Below are 20,426 nucleotides of genomic sequence, written 5' to 3' on the forward strand. Positions count from 1 at the left end.
TTTCTAAAAGAGTAGACAAACGGATTGATTGATTAATTAATTGAAGTAGAATCATGGCGCCGCAATTACACCGGTCATATGGCGCCGAATAAAATGACCTCGGATAAAATCGTATTATAAAAGAAAAGTTAAAAATCGTAAGGTTATGAAAAGACAAAAATCGTAAGGTTATAAAAAGTTAAAAATCGTAAAATGTAAACAATCGGAGCTCAGAAGATATTCTTATACGGTAATTGACACTCATTAGGCCTCACCTGGATTATGCAGTGCAGTTTTGGTTCCCTGATACAGAAGGGATATAGAGTCCCTCGCTGAAATATAGAATGATTAAAATTATATAAGAGCATGAAAACTTATCGTACTGAGAAAGACTAAAAAAGCTTAACTTAGATTCTTTGGAAAGCCGTAGACTGCTTGGGGATTTAAATGGTTTACTTAAATGGCATAGGGGAATTAATAAGGGCGATATAGATTAAGTACTTATATTAAAAAGTGATGTAAAAGGGAAAAAAACAGAAAAAGAGGAAAATGAGTGATGAGAAAAGAGTAAAAAAAAAAAGGAAATGAACAGAAGGAAAAACATGAACGAGAAGGAGGATGAGGAAGGAAGGAAGGAGGGAGATATGAATGAAGGAAGATAAGGAGAAAGAGAAATTAAATGAAGGACAAAAGAAAAGGAAAGAAGGAATGAAACAAAAGAGAAAGAAAAAAGGAGGAAGAGAAAAGGAAGGAAGGAAGGCGAAGATAAGGTGAGGAAGAAAAAATGAAGGAGGAAAAGAGAAGAGGAAGAAAGAAGAGACGAATCAAAGAAGAAAGAAAAAATGATGAAAGGAGAAAGAAGAGGAAGAAAGACAAGGAAAAAAAGAGAAAAAAAAGGAAGAAGGAAGAGAGAAGAGGAAGAAAGACAAGAATCAAAGAAGGAAGAAAAAATTAAGAAAGGAGAAAGAGGAGGCAGAAAGACAAGGAAAAGAAAGAGGAAAGAAAATGAAGAAAGGAGAGAAAAAAAGGAAGAAATAAAGCAAAAACAAAAGAAGAAAATTAAGCAAGGCAAGAAAGAGGAGGAAGAAGAAAAAAGGAGGAAAAAAAATGAAAAAAAGAAAGAAAGGGGAAAGAAGGAAGTCAGGAAGCAAAAGAAGAAGAAAATGAAGGAAGAATCGGGAGGAGGAGGAAGAGGAAAAGGAGGAGGAGGAGGAGGAAGAGGAGGAGGAGGAGAAGCGTGGTGTTGGTGGCAGGACGTCTGATGGTGATGGATTCAATTTTAGGCGATATATTATTTTTTTCCGCCGCGAGAAGGAAAAAAAAAATGGAGTTGTTTGCCTTCTTCTCCTTTCCTGAATTTCGAGGTGGTGGTGGTGGTCGAGTGGTTGAGTGGTCGGGGGGTCGTAGTAAACACGTTCGTATCCCGCTTACTACGACCATTACTTATCCTTGTAACCACCACCACTATCACCATCACCACCACCATCACCACCACCACCACCACCACATCGACCACAGACACCATCACCATAAACTCACCACCACTACCACCATCACCATTACTATCAAAGCACCACCACCATCATCACCACAACACCACCACCTCATCACCATATCATCACCATCAGCAGCCACAGAAACTTCATTAACATTTTGGGACACACTGTTGCGTACATAAGCTCCTCATGAATATGTAGAAACTAAACACACACACACACACACACACACACACACACACACACACACACACACACACACACACACACACACACACACACACACACACACACATGGGCCAATACTAAAGTTTCCAGAATTTGGGTCACTCGAAAAAAGGCCAAATTAGGTTACTCGGTCACACTTCCGGGCCATTAGTAGACACACACACACACACACACACACACACACACACACACACACACACACACACCTCAAAGTCACACTAAATGGCATTCATACTTATAGGAATCACACTTCAAGAGGTAAACAAGGGAGGGAAGGTCACACTTATATACCTTACACACATAGGCAAGGTTATACGTATGGGTAACACTTGGTCAGGGGCAGTATGAGAGGAAATAATATAAGGATGAGAAAGAGGAGGAAGAGGAGGAGGAGGAGGAGGAAGACAGGGATAATATTTAAGGAGCTTTCAGTAAGGAATATGAGGGAGGAGGATTAGGAAGAGGAAAGTAAAAAGAATGGAACCAATTTAAAGGGGTCACATGAGGTCAGGAAGAAGAGGGGGAGGAAGGATATCAGGAGGAGGAGGGGGAGGTAGACGAGGAGGATGGGAGTCACATTAATGATAGGAGGAAACGAAGAAGGAGGAGGAGGGAAAAAAAAGACGATGGGGCCAATTTAAAAAGGTCACACTAGGTCAAGAGAGTGAGGGGGTGGTAGGACATTAGATAGGAAAAGAAGAGGATAGGAGTCACTAAGGATAGAAGGAAGAGGAGGAGGAAGAAAAGGAGGAGGAGGAGGAGGAGGAGGAGGGAAAAAAACGATGGGGCCAATTTAAAAAGGTCACACTAGGTCAAGAGGGCGAGGGGGTGGAGGGACATTAGATGGGAGAAGAAGAGGATGGGAGTCACATTTAAGGATAGAAGGAAGAGGAGGAGGAGGAAGAGAAGGAGGAGGAGGAGGAGGGGGAGAAAAAAAACCGAGATGATGGGGCCATTTTAAAGAGGTCACACTAGGTCAGGAGGATGAGGGGGCGGAGAAGAAGAGGTTGAGAGTCACATTTAAGGATAGAAGGAAGAGGAGGAGGAGGAAGAGAAGGAGGAGGAGGAGGAGGGGGAGAAAAAACCGAGATGATTGAGCTGATTTAAAGAGGTCACACTAGGTCAGGAGGATGAGGGGGCGGAGAAGAAGAGGTTGAGAGTCACATTTAAGGATAGAAGGAAGAGGAGGAGGAGGAAGAGAAGGAGGAGGAGGAGGAGGGGGAGAAAAAAAACCGAGATGATGGGGCCAATTTAAAGAGGTCGCACTAGGTCAGGAGGATGAGGGGGTGGAGAAGAAGAGGTTGAGAGTCACGTTTAAGGATAGAAGGAAGAGGAGGAGGAGGAAGAGAAGGAGGAGGAGGAGGGGGAAAAAAAAACGAGATGATGGGGCCAATTTAAAGAGGTCACACTAGGTCAGGAGGATGAGGGGGTGGAGAAGAAGAGGTTGAGAGTCACATTTAAGGATAGAAGGAAGAGGAGGAGGAGGAAGAGAAGGAGGAGGAGGAGGGGGAAAAAAAACGAGATGATTGGGCTGATTTAAAGAGGTCACACTAGGTCAGGAGGATGAGGGGGCGGAAAGACATCAAGGGGAGGGTTGGGGGAGGGTAAGGGGGTCACATTTAAGGGTCACAGTAAGGGGTAACTTAAAGCGTGAGGTCTGTGCGTGAGATCATCGGTATTGACCTGTGCGGGAAGCGACCGGGATGCCACCTCTCGCCAGCAACTCCGGCTATACCTCTCCCTCTCCCTCTCCCTCTCCCTCTCCCGTGGCGCCTTCTCGGGGGCTAACCAGGGTGGACGGGCGTGCAGGGTGTGTCAGGGAGCAGCAGGGGCGTACCAGGGAGATAGGGCAAGGCAGGGCACGGTTAGGGTGTTAGTCGAATGCCTGCCACAGTTTTCCTCGACAAGGGTTTTCGCCAGTGCCTCAGCCACCACCACCACTACCACCCGCCTCCTCCTCCTCCTCCTCCTTCTGCCTCGCCCTGGTGGTTCAGTACTCCGCATTCCTCCTGCCAGCTCCCTCTAGCACTCCGTTCCCTTCCACATAACCCTCGTTCCCTCTGCACCCCATTTAGCACATATTCCTGGCATACCACATCATTCCCCAGCCTCTCTCAGCACCACGCCTCCTTCCTACGCCTCATCCTCGCATCCTACAGCTCCCCTTTGAAGCCACACCCTTCCTAGCACCTCATATAAGCTCACTGCCAAACCCTCAGCTTTCCACACCATTGTTATACTCTCAAAACTCATTCCAAGTGATGTATATTCCGTACAGCACACCTATCACCCCATCCTTACATCCTACAGCTCTCTCTAGTAGGCCACACCCTTCCTAGCACCTCATATAAGCTCACTTCCTAGCCATGAGCTCCCCACACTATTATAACCGTTTCTAAGCTCATTCCTAGCGACATATATTCAATACAGCACACCTATCACCCCATCCTTCCATCCTAAAGCTCTCTCTAGTAGACCACACCCTTCCTAGCACCTCACATAAGCTCACTTCCTAACCATGAGCTCCCCACACCATTATAACCGTTTCTAAGCTCATTCCTAGCGACATATATTCCGTACAGCATCCTTTCACCCCATCCTTCCATCCAACAGCTCTCCCTAGCAAATCACACCCTTCCTAGCACCTCATACAAGCTCGCTACCTAACCCAGAGCTCCCCACACCATTGTTATAATTTCCAAGCTTATTTCTAGTGATATATATTCTGTACATCACACCTTTCACCCCATCCTTACATCCTACAGCTCTCCCTAGCAAGCCACACCCTTCCCAGCACCTCTTACAAGCTCACCACTACCACCTTGAGCTTCCTACGCCAATGATATCCTTTCTAAGCTCATTTCTGGTGATATATATTCCTCACAGCATCTTTTCTCTACTTCATTCTTGTCTTGCTTTTTTCGAACTGGCCACTCCCTCAGCAGTAACAGCATCTCTCTAGCACCTTTTACATGCACACTACTCTTGAACTAATTTCTAGCAATATATATTCGGAACAGTATTCGTTTTCACTTCTCTAAATCATCATATATATTTTTTTTTAAACTAGCCACACTTTCCCCTGTAACATAACACTCTCTAGCACATTTTACAAGCACACTCCACTATCTTCAGCATTGTTATCGTCTCTTAAACTCATTCTTAGCTATATATATTTCTTACAACACACCTTTCTCCTTACTCTTGAAACTACACCTTTTTTTCTAACTGGTCACACTTTCCCCTGTAACATAACACCCATCTAGCACCTTTCACAAGCACCCTACAGTATCTTCAGCATTGTCATCGTCTCTTAAGCTTATTCCCAGAGCCATAGATTTCGTAAAACACTCCATTCACCTCATCCTCGCATTCTACACCTTTTTCAAACTGGCCACATTCTCCCCGGTAACCTAACACCTCCCTACCACCTTTTATAAGCATGCTAGACTATCTTCAGCATCTCATGTCTACTATTTCACCTATTTTTAGCACGGTACAGCTCATCACCATATCACCAGCACCTTTTCACACGTTTTCTGGCAGTATACATCCCGCTTATTGCTTATGCCCCCCCTAAACAGTACAGAGGTCCGCCCCAGTACTCGCCCGCCTCCCAGCCCTCATCTCCTCTCTCTCTCCCTCATTTCCTTCCCCTCTCCCTTCCCTCCCTTGATAAACACGTCACGTCATGTCCCTATCACCTTCCAAATAAGCACTTTACCTCCCTCCCTCTCTCCTTTCTCCTCCTCTTTTTCCTCGTTCGTCGACCCTCTTCCTCCCTCCTCCTCCTCCTCCTCCCTCTCCTCCTCCCTTGAAAACACCAACACTTCAGCACATTAACAACATCAGCCGATAAGAGAAAACACACACACACACACACACACACACACACACACATACAAACAAGAATATTAAGAGAGTAAACAGATAAGCGTACACACACACACACACACACACACACACACACACACACACACACACACACACACACACACACACACACACACAAATGCTCATTGTCATGCAAGTGTACTGAAGTGTGAGGGAGGAAAAATTGTGAGGAAAGGAAGGAAAGGGAGAGAGAGAGAGAGAGAGAGAGAGAGAGAGAGAGAGAGAGAGAGAGAGAGAGAGAGAGAGAGAGAGAGAGAGAGAGAGAGAGAGAGAGAGAGAGAGAGAGAGAGAGAGAGAGAGAGAGAGAGAGAGAGAGAGAGAGAGAGAGAGAGACGGAGGGAAAGAGATGGAGGAACGGAGGAATGGAGGAAGGAATGTTCGGACTAAAAAAAAAAAAGGAAAAAAGGGAGAGAAAATGTAAATAGGGGATACAAGAGAGAGAGAGAGAGAGAGAGAGAGAGAGAGAGAGAGAGAGAGAGAGAGAGAGAGAGAGATACTGATAAGAAAGATATCAAAACGGCTGAAAATATAATGCAGTGAAGAGATAATTCGTGCAAAATATATTAAAAAAAAACAGATAAGGAAAAAAATGACAAAAAATGATGATATGAGACGCAAAAATAGAGCGTGAAACTAGAGGAAAATATTGCATAGAGGGGAAAAAAAACTTAAGCTTGAAAATACGTATAAACATTGAGATGAAGAAAATATGGTAAACAACAACAACAACAACAACAACGAAAAAGAAAAGAACAGCAACAACAAAAAAAGCTGACATCAAGAAAAAAGAAAAAAAACAAAGGAAAAAAAGAGAACTGACGGGAAAGGAAAGGAAACTGACTTGAAAAGGAAAAAAAAATATTGACAGAGAGAGAGAGAGAGAGAGAGAGAGAGAGAGAGAGAGAGAGAGAGAGAGAGAGAGAGAGAGAGAGAGAGAGAGAGAGAGAGAGAGAGAGAGAGAGAGAGAGAGAGAGAGATATGAAACCAGAGACAGACACACATAACAGACAAAGATAGATGGACAGCGACGGAGAGAGAAAGGCTTGTCAGGAGGAAAAGTGCTGAGTGGAGGGAAGGTGAGAGGAGGACACGGAGGTAAGAGGAACCCAATTAGCGAGGTGCCACTACCTGCCTCACGCCCTCATTACACTCCGCCCACACGTTGTTCAAGGGAGGAAGGGTTGAGGATGAGGGGGAGGAGGGAGATTGTAATGAATGGTGTAAAGAATGTATAGATGGACAAAAGAAAAGGAAAAACATGGAAAAGAAAGGAATAAAGAGGAAAAATGAAAATAAGGTTATGAAAAGAGATTAAGGACGGAAGGTTAAAGACAGGAAAAGAAAACAGAAGACAGAAAGAAAGGAGGAAAAATATGGAAAAGTGAGGAATGAAAAGGAAAAATGAAAGTATGTTATGAAAAGAGACTCAGGACGGAAGGATAAAGACAGGAGAAGAAAACAGAAGAAGACAGAAGACAAAAAGAAAGGAGGAAAAGTATGGAAAAGTAAGAAATGAAGAGAGAAAAGTAAAAAGAGAGGACAAAAACGTAAGAAAAGAAGAAAGGAAAGCAAGGGAAAGGGATGAACGTAGAAGGGAAGGAAGGAAAATACCGAGAGACGTGAGAAGAGTAAAGAGGAAAAAGGAATAAAAAAGGAGGGGATATAAAATTGAAGGAGAGAAGAAAAGTAAAGAGAAAACACAAATATGAAAAGTAAAGAAAAACGAAGTATATAAAGAAAACTAACTGAGGGAGAAACGAAATCAAGGAGGAAGGGAAGGAGAGGGAAAAAGGAGATAGAGAAGAGACTAGAGATACTGAAGAAAAGGAAGACACGGTGTAGACATCCAGGAGTGTAGCAAAAAGGGAACAGGAAGAAAATAGAAACAAGAGAAAGAAAGAGAGTAGAGGAAAATTCTGAAGAGCCGAGAGGAGAAAAGAGACAGTAGGGAGAAGAGAAAGAAACGGGGGAGACATTAATGGAGGCAACAGAGGAAGGGAAACAGGAAAACGGGAACAGAAAACGGGAAAAGCAACAGAAAACGAGAACAAGCAAGAACAAGTTAGAACAAGTTAGAACAAGTTAATACAAGCAAGAAGAAGTAAAGTAAGATAAAGAGAAGACCAAGAGAATATGAAGTAAGATTATTAACGAAAGGAAGAAAGAAAATGAAGAGAGACAGAAGGAGGAGGAGGAGGAGGAGGAGGAAGATGAGGGGGAAAGGGCGCCAGGAATATCTGAAGGAGAGAGAGAAAAAGAGGGAGAGAATGGGAAAGAAAAATGGCGAAGCGAACAGAAGAGCAAACAGAGGAAGGAAAAAGTGAGAGGCGGGAGGAAGGAAGGAAGGAAGGAAGGAAGGAAGGAGAAAGAGCGGGAAGACTGTCTGGCAGGAAACACGTAAGAGGGAGGAGAGAAAAGCGGGAGGAAGAAAGAAGAGAAAAATGCGGTAAATTTAATTAATGAAATCACTGAAGAGAGAGAGAGAGAGAGAGAGAGAGAGAGAGAGAGAGAGAGAGAGAGAGAGAGAGAGAGAGAGAGAGAGAGAGAGAGAGAGAGAGAGAGAGAGAGAGAGTGTCCTGAGGGATGAGGTGATCGAAGGTAAAGGAATCTTCCTCCTCTTGCCCTATATTGCCTCACCACTCTCTCTCTCCCGTCGTCCCAATCAACAGGAATATAAGAAAAATTAAAAGAATAAGGAAGAAAAAGACGAAGAAAAAAGAAAATTAAGAAACATCTTTAACAACAACAACAACAACTACTACAATAATGACAGGAATGGATACTTAATAATTTAAAACAAAGCGACAATATATATTTTTTTCAGCATATTTCCAACTAATTGTCTCGCCTCGTTATATAAAAAGTCACACACTCACACATAATGTCGTTTCCTGATTCGTAACATTTTCATGCCCACATTTAAAGCGAAGCACAAGCCGGCTCGGGATTGTGTCGGCAGAGTTGCGTTCATGGGAGCTTCGGGTCAGAATTAAAAAGCACAGAATTTTGGAATATTTTATGCTCATCCTCACGAAGTTCAGAAGATTAAAAATTCTATAATGTTAAAAGTTTGCCTTCAAATGACACTTATTCAGATGTAAGAAGAATGGGATTAAGACAATGGAGAGGACATGAATTATACTACTACTACTACTACTACTACTACTACTACTAGTACTAGTACTACTACTACTACTACTACTACTACTACTACTATTGATACTACTATTAATACCGCAGTTCTTCGTCCTTCTCCTCTTCCTCTTTTTTTCTCTTCTTCTTTTCCTCCTCCCCCTCCTCCTCCTCCTCCTACTACTACTACTACTACGACTACTACTACTGGTAATAATAACACTAATATTATGCCAGTCTCAGTGTCATAAGCGGTCCAAAACATGATTTAGGTTAGGTATTATAGGAGGTCAGCGCCGGCCAATCAGCGTGCAGGAAGGGGAGCAGAGGGCGCAGCGCCGACCAATGGGAGGGCGGCATGAAAACTGTATTACCCAGGCCATCAATAACAAAGGGACGCGAGAGACGCACAGTAAACGGAACCACGGCCACCAGTAACTCGTCCACTACAACCACACCCACCACCAGTATCACCAACACTACCACCACAACCAACACCACCACTAATAATACCACGACCACTATCACTAACCACTAACCACTACCACTAACACCACCGCCACCACCACCACCACCAGTATCACCAACACTACCACCACAACCAACACCACCACTACTAATACCACGACCACTATCACTAACCACTAACCACTACCACTAACACCACCACCATCACTAACATCACCAGTAACGCCAACACCACTACCACTAACCACTAACACCACCTTCTCCACAATGGTCACCAACTACTACTACTACTACTACTACCACTACTACTTCGTCCTCTTCTACCTCTACTATAACGACCACCCCCCACAATCACTTCACCACACGACCCACCTCATCACCACCACCACCACCACCACCAATAACAACAACAACAGCGGTCACCAGCATCACCATCTATTCTCCTACACCAGTCACCACCATCACTATAAATCCTCGCGACAAACACCATTCTCATTCATCACCACTACGGCCACCACCACCACCACGAACAATGCCCCCACTATCCATCACCACCATCACCACTATCACCACCACCACCACCGCCCCCGCAAGAAAGGTAAGCCGTGGAACCCTAAATCAAAGGTATAGAGGTAAGACGCAGCCACGAGGACGGTCATCAGGGTCGGGCAGGGAGCCAAATTATCACAATGACCTCCAAGTAATCAAGACGGAAGCGGAGGCTGGCTACAGACAGCGGCGAAGAAGGCTCGGAAGGCGCTGAGAGAGAATGGGAAAAGGTGGGATGACAGATAAGGCAGAGGAGATGGAGGGAAGGTAACAGGGATGAGAAAGAACGAAGACCGAAGGAGAATAGGAGAAGAGAAGGAAGAGTAGATGGAAAGAAGGTAAAAGGAACATGAAGGAAGGAAAATGAAAGGCTATGGAAGGTGATGAGGGAGAATGGGAAAATGTCAGATGGTACAAGACAGAAAAGATGAAAGAACATGAAAGGGGATTAGAAAGGAAGAAAACAAGGTTGATCATGAATGAAGAAAGGAAAACGAAATGCTATGGAAGGTGATGAGAGAGAATGGGCGAAGGTTTGATGGTACTAGAGAAAAAAAAGATGAATGGAAGGTGAAGGGGATTAGAAAGGAAGAAAACAAGGTGAACGAAGCTAAGGAAGATGGGGAAAGAGAATGGATGGAGGTGAATTAAGACAACAGAGAGAGAATATTGAAGAAAAGAAGTAAAAGGGATAAAAGATGAAGGAAAATAATGAAGAAAACTTAATATAATGATAGCTAGAAGAAGGAGAGATGCCGCAGAATGAAGAGAAGATGGAAGGAAGAGAATAAAAAGGGAAAAAAGACTAAGGAAAACAGAATGACGAATATTAAAGATGATGAAACAGACAAAACGAAAGATTGACGATACAGAAGCAACGAAAGGGTAAGTGAAAAGACTGAAGGAATACAATAACTCCTTCCCATTACTGACGAGGGTAAAAAATAAAATCGTGAGGAACTTTTACGAGAAGCGAAAGAGTATCCAATAATGTGGTTAGGGACTCGAACCTCTTCAAAGATCCAATACCCAGAGGAGGAAGTAGAGGAGGTAGGGTTCAATTCCTTATGAGTCAGGGAGTGGAAGGGTCAACTTTACGGTCATAGAAAACGTGTTGTGTACATAGAAAAAAATGGGAAAAAATTTAGAAAGAAGAAAAGACTATATAAGAGAGGAAAAAATGAGGAAATGAGGAAAAATGTTACGCTAAACACGTCATTATTTAAAAACAGTCTAAAAGGTGGGAAAAGAAAGAGGAAAAAGGAGACAAAAAAGGGAAAATAAGAGGAAATTAAGAAAGAGGATATAAGGAGACAAAAAGGGAAAATAAGAGGAAATGAAGAAAAAGGAGGAAAAAAGAGAAAAAAGGAAAATAAGAGGAAATGCAGAAAGAGGAAAACAAGGAGACAAAAAAGGAAAATAAGAGGAAATAAAGTAAGAGGAAATAAAGAGAAAAAAGGGAAAGAAGAGGAAATGCAGAAAGAGGAAAACAAGGAGACAAAAAAGGAAAATAAGAGGAAATAAAGTAAGAGGAAATTAGGAGAAAAAAAGGGAAAGAAGAGGAAATGAAGAAAGAGGAAAAATAAGGAGGAAAAAGGAAATTGAGAGTTAATGAAAAAAGAGGAAAAGAAGGAGACAAAAATAGGAAAATAAGAGGAAATGAAAAAAGAGGAAAAAGAGGACACATAAAATAGGAAAATAAGAGGAAATGAGAGAAAAATGTGATACTGGAAACACTATTACGTAAAGGAAATTACTCAAAGATATTCCTCGCGATCTGTGTGTGTGTGTGTGTGTGTGTGTGTGTGTGAGAGAGAGAGAGAGAGAGAGAGAGAGAGAGAGAGAGAGAGAGAGAGAGAGAGAGAGAGAGAGAGAGAGAGAGAGAGAGAGAGAGAGAGAGAGAGAGAGAGAGAGAGAGAGAGAGAGAGAGAGAGAGAGAGAGAGAGAGAGAGAGAAACCAGGAACACAAACTAACCACAAGAAAAAAATATATATAAAAAACACAAGCTGAGACGACGAGAGAAAGAAAAACTCAACGAAACCAATTTACATTTTAATCACCATCATTTATATTTACCAAGGCGTCGAGAGAGGAGGAAAAACGTACAATGCGATTAAACACGCCTCGCCCTGAACACCTCGAAGCCTCTTAAAGACTTACGGTAATTTTATTAAACATTCTGAACCCCCAAGCACACATATTTGACAAGGCTTTCAAAGAGGAGTTTTGGGCATTTTCAGGGGTAGTTTTATGACCCTGGTGGTGGTAGTTTGACCCTTCTTCTGTACCGTGAACAAGAGGAAAGAAGAAAAAGAGAGAGAGAAAAAAAAGAAAGAAAGAAGAAAGAAAGAAAGAAAGAAAGAAAGAAAGAAAGAAAGAAAGAAAGAAAGAAGTGAAAAAAAGAAAGAAAGAAAGAAAAGAAAGAAAACGAAAATAAAAAGACGAAAGAAGAGAGAGAGAGAGAGAGAGAGAGAGAGAGAGAGAGAGAGAGACGGAAACAAAAAAAAAACGTTCCGGCCTTGAAAGAAAATGCGTAGAAACGTTTCCAGCTGCGTCGCCACCTTTGTGTTTTATATATTTATTGTTTTTTTACTTCACGCGTTTCCTTTCCTTATCAGGGAGAGAGAGAGAGAGAGAGAGAGAGAGAGAGAGAGAGAGAGAGAGAGAGAGAGAGAGAGAGAGAGAGAGAGAGAGAGAGAGAGAGAGAGAGAGAGAGAGAGAGAGAGAGAGAGAGAGAGAGAGAGAGAGAGAGAGAGAGCGTTTAGGCCTGAGGGAAATTACTTGATATGTTTCCAGCTGCGCGCGCCCTCGTGTAAAAACATATATTCACTTTTTATTTTCATTATTTCTTTTTAGCTTTTTCTTCCCTCACCGGTGCCTGGGGCCAAAGAGATATTGAAAGTGGTAGATCATACAGATAGACAGATAGAAAGATAGATAGATAGATAAAAGAAATAAATAAAACTAGAAATAAATATAAACCTTGGAAGCTAAACTGATTCTTAGGGAAACTAAAATAAAAGAAGAATAGGTTTTTAAAGGGGAAAAATATTCAAATGGTATGCAAGTTCAATATATATCAACTACTTGACTCTACTGTACTTATCATCTTCTGTATACTACTCTACGGTCACTACTACTATTTTCAATACTATTTATGTATACTATTATTCTCTCTCTCCTATTTCCATCAGTCTACTACCACACTCTATATTCCATCCATACGCTACTACACTCTCCATTCCATCCATCTATTACACTTGTCAATTTTCTGTTTCCCTTTGTCTTCATCAACTCTGGTCTCTCTTAGGTTCTTCAGTGATGCCCTCTCGTGCCTCTATGGTCTGTCGTTCTTCTTTAAGCGTCCGTGAACGTTTATCTTCATTTTACGGTTCGTTAGACTGTGGCTCTCTCTGCTGATAAGGAAGGAAAACGTTTAAGTTAGAGAGGAAAACACAAAGGTGGTGACGCAGCGGGAAACGTTTCTACGCATTTTCTTGGAGGCCGTAACATTTCTCTCTCTTTCTCGATGGATTGGCCTATTTTTACGCCGTTTTCCAATAATTCCCATTTTCTTTTTTCACCTTAAGACTGAAACGGAGATGAATAAGTGTGATAGAGGCAAAAAATTGATCAAGAGAGAGAGAGCGAGGGAGCGAGAGCGAGCGAGCACAAAAGGTGAAGTGTATAAATACCTGGACGAGGAGATAGGTGGGCGGCTAAGTGGCTTGAGACTCTACACTCAATACAGAAGTGGCAGTGAAGGGTTTCGAATCCCACTAAACGCCCGTGTGTGAAGAGTTTGTTGTGATCCTTCTCCGCGTCTTGAAAAGTGACTATATTAGACCTTGTGTGACGTGAGCTGCATCTTAAAAGCTAAATATAGTCATAAAAATGAGATGTCAAAAAGAGAAGAGAAAATTGAAGGAAGATAATACAAGAAGAAATATGAAAAGAAGAATTATATATACGTTGAATATATATAAATACCATTTCTTAAAGTTATATATAGTAGTAAAAATTAGCAAAAATTAAAGGAAAAACGAGAAAAGAAAGGGAGGAAAAGAGCATGAAGAAATACGAAAAGAAGAAGAGTTTTGAGTTTTTGACGTAAAAAAGACATAAAAATCATATCTTAAAGTTATATATAGTAGTAAAAGCGAGCAGAAATTAAAGAAGAGAAGAGAAAATAAAAGGAGGATAAGAGTATGAAGAAATATGAAAAGAAAAATAATTTTGAGTTTTCGACGTTGAATACACATACAAATCTTGTCATTTTTTTATATTACAAGAAATACCAAACACTGAAAGCTAATTATAAGGGAACTAAACTCCAGTAACATGTTTGCGTATTTAAAGACAGACAGAGGATGAAGCAGATAGAAATAAAATCACAAAACAGGATACACACAAAAAAAATCGATAAAATAGGAAATTATAAAATGTGATGCAGATGCCCTGACCTCACACCCTCAACTTCTCCGTCCAATCAAAGAGGAAGAGGAAGAGGAAGGCAAGAAGAGGGAAGGAGGAAGCAAGGAAGAGACAACTCACGACACTTCAAGGAGACACAACACACAAAAAAAGGCGTCTGCTGAATATGAAACACACACACACACACACACACACACACACACACACACACACACACACACACACACACACACACACACACAGTCTCTTCCGTAACAAAAGTTGTAGTTCGTTTCAAACAGACAAACACACCTGAGTCTCTCTCTCTCTCTCTCTCTCTCTCTCTCATTATGTATTGTTCCCACGCCCTCAGCTTCGTGCCAACATTTGAAATAAAAAAGTCGTACCACGTGACTCCTGGCCGGCAGCCGTGTGTGTGTGTGTGTGTGTGTGTGTGTGTGTGTGTGTGTAGATGGGCAGGCATGATAGGAAGATGTCTCGATAGTATGTGTGTGTGTGTGTGTGTGTGTGTGTGTGTGTGTGTTCTCATCTAGGACACGTTTTACCTCTGTTATATTTCTTCTTAAGAGACGCGATAAATACAAAACTTGTCTCATTGTAATTTTAAGTCCAACATATATTACTCTCTCTCTCTCTCTCTCTCACCCGCCAAACTTTCATGCCGTGATTTCTCGCGGTAAAATATTAACGACTACGAAGAATGAATTGCGTCGCGAGAATTTCTTTTTTTATTTCTCACTTTTAGAATGTCAAAGGAATACGTTAACGCCTTTTGTCTTTTTTCTCTATTTTTCGTGTTGAAGGAGATAGAGGAAGAGGAGGTAGTGGTGGTGGTGGTGGTGGTAGTGGTGGTGGTGGTGGTGGTGGTGGTGGTAGTGGTGGTGGTGGTGGTGGTGTCGTATACTTAGCCAAATTAACATCACGTCACGGAAAGCGAGAAAAAGAGATAAAAAAAAGAAGAGAGATGCGTATGTTTGTTTGTTCGCTCCTTCCTACCCATCTGTGTGTGTGTGTGTGTGTGTGTGTGTGTGTGTGTGTGTGTGCGTGTGTGTACGCCCCGTTAACAACACAACAGTCTGGGCATGTTAGTTTCGTTGCCAGCTGTCAAGTGACGTACGGAGGAGGAGGAGGAGGAGAAGGAGTAGGAGGAGGAGGGGGAGGAGGAGGAGGAGGAAAATATGGGGAAGAAGAAACGGGAGGTAGTGGAGGTGTTGGCATGTGTAATTATAGTGGTAATGGTAGTAGTAGTAGTAGTAGTAGTAGTAGTAGTAGTAGTAGTAGTAGCAGTAGTAGACAAAAAGGAAGAGGAAGCTGGCACGGTATCTACAGGAATGAGAAAAGTTGGTGAGAAGGAAGAGATGAAGAGAGCAAAGAAGTGGATTATGATTAGAATGAAGAGATTGAGGCAGAGGACGAGGAGGAGAAGGACAAGAACAAGGGAAGGAAGCAATAATAAAGAAATCGTAAGAGAGAAATGAAGGAAATGAGCGAATATTGGAGGAAAAGAAATACATAAATACATATCGAATGAAAGAAAAAAAAGAGTCAATCCATGTATCTTCAACTATTCTTCATCTACTCTTACTCCTCTTCCTCCTCCACTTCCTCCTCCTCCTCCTCCTCCTCTACCTCCTCAAGCAGTCATTATTTCCCTATTATGAAGTGCGAAAATAGGCTTTACGTGTGTGTGTGTGTGTGTGTGTGTGTGTGTGTGTGTGTGTGTATGTGTGTGTGTGTGTGTGTGTGTGTGTGTGTGTGTAGGAGACTCGTAAAGACGTCGGGTCATAAATCTTAATGAACTCACGACCAAGAAAGACCTTCGCCGCAAACATCAATGAAAGCCATAATGGTCTCTATCTTTTCATATTTTTCTTTACTATATTGGTCATTTTTTTTCTTCTTAATCAGCTGTTCATATTACCACAAACACCGAAAGCTCATTGTACCCTATGTCTATTTTTCTATCTAACTAACACGATCTCTAAATCACCTTCTATTTTTCTCTAATATTCAAATGACCACAAACGCCAATAGTTCATAATATTCTTTCTCTACCTTTTTTTTTTTTATCTCTCAGTCATAAGGTTAATCTACTTCTTAATCGAGCATTTAGATATTGATATTACAAGACTTCGTAGGGACTTTTTGTTTTTTTACAACAAAGGAGACAGCTCAAGGGCACAAAAAAAGGAAACAATAATAAAAAAAAAAGCCTGCTCCTCGCCGCTCCTGAAAAGAATCCAAAGAGGTGGCTGAAAGAGGGGTCAATTTTGGGAGGAGAGGTGTCCTGATAGATGGTGCTTGTGAAGATCGACTAGTTCTTATAATGCTGTGGCTAATTTCTTTTATATATTACTCTCTTTCACAACAATAATCTTTAGTTAATTTTCCTTCACTCAAAATCCAGTCACACACGAAGGTCTATCATACTCTGTGTCTTGTGTTTCCTCTTTCTGGCATTATATTATTCTTTGTTTCCTGCTCCACGTATTTATATAAACAAGATACACTGTCTACGTACCCAAGTTTACCGACCTCTCTTTTACCTGAGCATTCGTGTTGCAAACTTTTCACCCACACGGAGTTAAATCTACTTACGTTTTAACTTGGCAGAGGAAGGGAGACTTAGACGACTTTCTTCGTATATTTTGCTCGAGAAAACGCGAGTCCGTGGCCCATAACCTGAAAATAAGAGACACACAATTCAGTAACCAACAACAGAAATCCGACATCCTCCAGTCACGTGCTCTTGATCCGCTAACTTGCTAATCAGTAATCACAATAATGTTTTGATATACAGTTTTATTGCTTGCCTGAGAAACGCTAGATATGCTACTCTATAATCTTAAATAAGGATATCAAAAGGTCCAACACACACGTACTTAACATTTGAAGCGAAGAAATGACTAATCGAGAAATAAAACTATACAAACGGTAAATATATATACTTAAATATAACCCTAAACTATAAATAAAGTTTTGGGGATGCGCTAAACTTGCAGCCATAAACCCAAGAAGAGTTGACATTACAAAAGTTTATATTATACATGACTTTCTCGGTACACGATTCTATACACTTTACAAACAACAACAACAAAAATAAATCCTCTAATTCCTACACGTAACACAAGAGCACAGTTCACTAAGCCCTCAACACAACACGAATAAAGTAAATTTCTGTTCACAGAGTCGCTAAATGCTAGACGTGAATACTGGATGCGCTAAACCTGAGTCTGCGAGAGAAAGAACACTAATTAAAAATTTTGTTACCTTATGATTTTATTTCGCACGAGACATTAAATCTATGGATCTTTACACTATGATTTGATATACAACACCGCAATAAATTATCTCTAACCCATACATTGCAAAAGAAGCGAGGAACCAGTTAATCCATGAAAAAAGAAAATACACACAATAAAAAAATTATTATAGTCTGTTGACGGAGCCTGTTCATCTGACGCCTAGGCAGCGTTTGTTACGGCTCCTGTGATTGGCTGCACCCCTCCCTCACTCACATGCCATTCATGTCCGCCGTGACGCTACACACTTGTATTTTCTTCGTCATAGCTCGTCTCTTATTCACGACAGACCACTTTAGTTGGTACCGTTGGACTCAGCAGTAATTGCGCAACTCAGTTATATTTATCTAAACTCGATAAAATAAAACATAAAGGAAGTGTGATGAGTTGAAGGCACAAGACAGCTCCGAAATGTTTATAACACGGTTTACTTATCATCGCTTTTCTCAGCAGTCTTTGAACCAGGGTTGAAATAAATAATTTCATCTCATAGAGCAAAGTCTCCTGAACGCTATGGTGCGATCAGATTATAGATAAAACGTGACATGAGCATAACACAGAACGGTTTCTAAGGATGTGTACAGCGACGACGCATGCCTGCCCGCTGCCTGGCCACCTGCCGGCCGCCGCTTGTGGGGAAGTAGGCTATTTTTTGTCTCCTTATTTCTTTCGCTGCATTCATCGTCAACAAACGAAAACCCTCATGCATTATCCCAACTACAATAAAAAAAATTACTGATGAATGCCCGAAACACACACACACACACACACACACACACACACACACACACACACACATACATATATATATATATATATATATATATATATATATATATATATATATATATATATATATATATAGATATATATATATATATATATATATATATATATATATATATATATATATATATATATAAGTATATATATATATATAAATAAATAAATAAATAAATAAATAATATATATATATATATATATATATATATATATATATATATATATATATATATATTTATATATATATATATATATATATATATATATCTATATATATATATGTGTGTGTGTGTGTGTGTGTGTTTCGGGCACTCATCAGTAATTTTATTTATTGTAGTTGGGATAATGCATAAGGGTTTTCGTTTGTTGACGATGAATGCAGCGAAAGAAGTGTTTTTCTTATTCCAATTTACAACTAAGTAATCTATTCTTCGTTCCTTATATTTTCTAGTCATTTCTTTTTATTAACATCTATGCTCGTCTTTTTGGTGCTTTTCTTATTGAAATCTATAACTAACTAATCTATTCTTCGTTCCTTATGTTTTCCAGTTATTTCTTTTTATTAACTTGTATGCTTGTCTTTTTTGTGCTTTTCTTATTCCAATCTATAACTAACTGATCTACTCTTCGTTCCTTATATTTTTCAGGTATTTCTTTTTATTAACTTGTATCTTGTCTTTTTTGTGCTTTTCTTATTCCAATCTATAGCTAACTAATCTATTCTGCGTTCCTTATTTTTCTATTTACTTCTTTTCATTAACTTCTATGCTTGTCTTTTTGGTGCTGTTCTTATTCCAATATATAACTAGCTAATCTATTTTTCTTTCCCTATATTTTCTAGTTATTTCTTTTCGTTAACTTGTATGCTTGTCTTTATGGTACTTTTCTTATTCCAATCTATAACTAACTAATCTATCCTTTGTTCCTTTTATTTTCTAGTTATTTCTTTTATTAACTTGTATGCTCGTCTTTTTGGTGCTTTTTTTTATTCCCATTTATAACTAACTAATCTATTCTTCTTTACATATTTTTCTATTTAGTACTTTTCATTAACTTCTATGCTCCTATTTTCAGTACTTTCCTTATTCCAATCAATAACTAACTAATCTATCCTTCGTTCCTTTTATTTTCTAATTATTTTTTTATTAACTTGTATGCCCGTATTTTTGGTGCTATTCTTATTCCAATCTATAACTAACTAATCTATTCTTCGTTTCTTATTTTCGAGGTATTTCTTTTACTAACTTCTATGCCTATCTTTTTTAGTGCTTCTCTTATTCCATTCTATAACTAACAAATCTGTTTTTCTTTCCTTATATTTTTCTAGTTATTTCTTTTTATTAACTTCTATGCTCGTCTCTTATTCCAATCTATAACTAACTAATCTATTCTTTCCTTATTTTTCCAGATATTTCTTTTTATTAATTCGTATGCTCGTCTTTTGGGTACTTTTCTTATTCTAATCAATAACTAATCTATTCTTTCCTTATATTTTCTAGTTATTTCTTTTCATTAACTTCTATGCTCGTCTTTTTGGGTTCTTTTCTTATTCCAATTTATAACTAACTAATCTATTCCTCGTTCGTTATTTTCTAGTTATTTCTTTTCATTAACTTATATGCCTGTGTTTTTTAGTACTTTTCTTATTCCAATTTATAACTAACTAACTAATTCCTCGTTCTTTATTTTCTAGTTATTTCTTTTCATTAACTTCTATTCCTGTCTTTTTTGGTACTTTTCTTATTCCTATTTATAACTAACTAATCTATTTTTCTTTCTCTATATTTTCTAGTTATTTCTTTTAATTAAATTCTATGCTTGTCTTTTTTGGTTCTTTTCTTATTCCAGTCTATAACTAACTAATGTATCCTTCGTTCCTTACTTTTCTAGTTATGTCTTTTCATTAACTTGTATGCTTGTCTTTTTTAGTGCTTTTCTTATTTCAATTTATAAGTAACTAATCTATTCTTCGCTCCATATTTTCAAGGTATTTTTTTTTTCTTTCCTTATATATTCTAGTTATTTATTTTCATTAACTTATATGCCTGTCTTTTTTAGTGCTTTTCTTATTCCAATTTATAACTAACTAATCTATTCCTTCTTTATTTTTCCAGGTATTTCTTTTTATTATTTCTATGCTTGTATTTTTGGTGCTTTTCT

The 20,426-nt window shown here is 39.7% G+C and overlaps 2 long non-coding RNA genes across 2 annotated transcripts in view; one reads left to right on the forward strand and one right to left on the reverse strand.

Moving 5' to 3' along the window:
• The window catches only part of LOC126994923 (uncharacterized), a 146,049-nt gene that overhangs the window by 22,952 nt on the left and 102,671 nt on the right, over positions 1-20,426 (forward strand). The window lies entirely within an intron of this gene.
• The window catches only part of LOC126994932 (uncharacterized), a 169,273-nt gene continuing 165,626 nt past the window's right edge, over positions 16,780-20,426 (reverse strand). Inside the window, exon 5 of the long non-coding RNA XR_007749746.1 lies at positions 16,780-16,863. This is a non-coding gene — a long non-coding RNA (uncharacterized LOC126994932). The remainder of the gene's footprint in view (positions 16,864-20,426) is intronic.

Source organism: Eriocheir sinensis, chromosome 7 (assembly GCF_024679095.1).
Source record: "Eriocheir sinensis breed Jianghai 21 chromosome 7, ASM2467909v1, whole genome shotgun sequence".
Taxonomy (NCBI): domain Eukaryota; kingdom Metazoa; phylum Arthropoda; class Malacostraca; order Decapoda; family Varunidae; genus Eriocheir; species Eriocheir sinensis.